Below are 1,503 nucleotides of genomic sequence, written 5' to 3'. Positions count from 1 at the left end.
TTCAGCACTTTGAGTGTGGGCCTGAGCTGGGAAGAAAGGTACAAAGTGGAGGCAGAACTTGTTTGCCACTGGGTTTCATACCAGTGCTGTGCTGGGCTTTGCAGTGTTGATACCAACACTGAGATGCTGCTATACAAAGTACAGGTGAAGATTGCACATGGTACTTAGAGGTGGGGGTTTTATCTTTGGTGGGTGAGATCTGTCAGTGAATTTTACATAAAGGTCTAAATTTTAAACAAAACTTGAAGCTCAAACTGAAAGGGAAAGCACCTTACAAGTCACAGGTGTAAACTGTGCTTGGCCTTGACATGAGCAAGCCACAGTGCAGATGACATAAATTTTTCATCTGTGATGAAGAAAAGCTGTGTTGCCTGTGCTGGGAGTTTTACACAGACCTGGGCAATACTTTCCTTGTATATCTTTTTCTAATAATTATTTCCATATGGTAAATTAAGTAAGTTGTTCTCAAATGAGTGTTTATCCCTAGGAAAGCATTATATCTGTATTTTAACATCATGAAAGCATGAAGGCATGTTAACCAGAGACAGTGGTGGTAATTCAATGGCTGCTGAATGCTCAGAGAAGGTACCAGAATAACTGTGGGAACGATTGCTGGTGTGACACAAATACATAACACAGCAGATAAACATATTACTAATGTGGATAGCTCTCTGAACATATGCTGAATGCCCAGAATATGGCAGTGATTGGAGCCACAGGTATCTGTACATATACATGCAAATCATCTCATACGACTGCATATGTTCACAGTGCAGAATGAAGTGCAAACATATGCAATGACCTGAGACCATGTAAGTTGGGGTCAAGCCCTGCCCCTGTTCTGTAGGAAAAGGATTGCTCTTCTGATGAGTGCTCTGCTTTTCCCAGCTTTAAATATTTGCACAGTGATGAGCTATTTCATGTGCTTAAAGGTTCTTGATGCTGGGCAGCAGCAACTTTCTCTGTTAGCAACTGCCTACAAGATTTTAAAATGAGATGTCCTTGCCTCTGCTGGCTGTGGTGGCCCTGAGGAGGGCAGTGAGAATTAGGCAAAGGCAGCAGAGGTGCAGCTCTGGTACCTGAGAAGGATATCAAGCTACCACATTATATTTTTTAAAGCATTTCAGTTGAGCAAAATTTACTGGGCAATCATTTTTAAAAACAACCGGCCAGTTCAATTAAAAAAACCCAAACTCAACTCCTATAGAAATTTATGTGACAAAAAAAGCAAGGGCAAGAAAAGAGAAGAATGTGGTCATTAACCAAGGCAAAGAGAAAGAGCAAGCTCAGGCTGTAGTGCAGAGAGACTGGTTTGCTCAAGGTCCAAGCGTTTGGTTCAACGGTAAAGCTGCCAATACTCTGCCATGCATGAGGTTATAGAGCTAACAGTAAGGATTTGAATGGGATACACGTGTGAACACACATATGGATACAAGGACTACTACTGCTACTGACTGAGGTGCTTCCCTACTTACAAGCAGAAACAGAAAGGCCCCTGGAGCA

The sequence above is a fragment of the Geospiza fortis genome, unplaced genomic scaffold (assembly GCF_000277835.1).
Source record: "Geospiza fortis unplaced genomic scaffold, GeoFor_1.0 scaffold162, whole genome shotgun sequence".
NCBI lineage: Eukaryota > Metazoa > Chordata > Aves > Passeriformes > Thraupidae > Geospiza > Geospiza fortis.
This window is presented reverse-complemented; position numbering follows the sequence as displayed.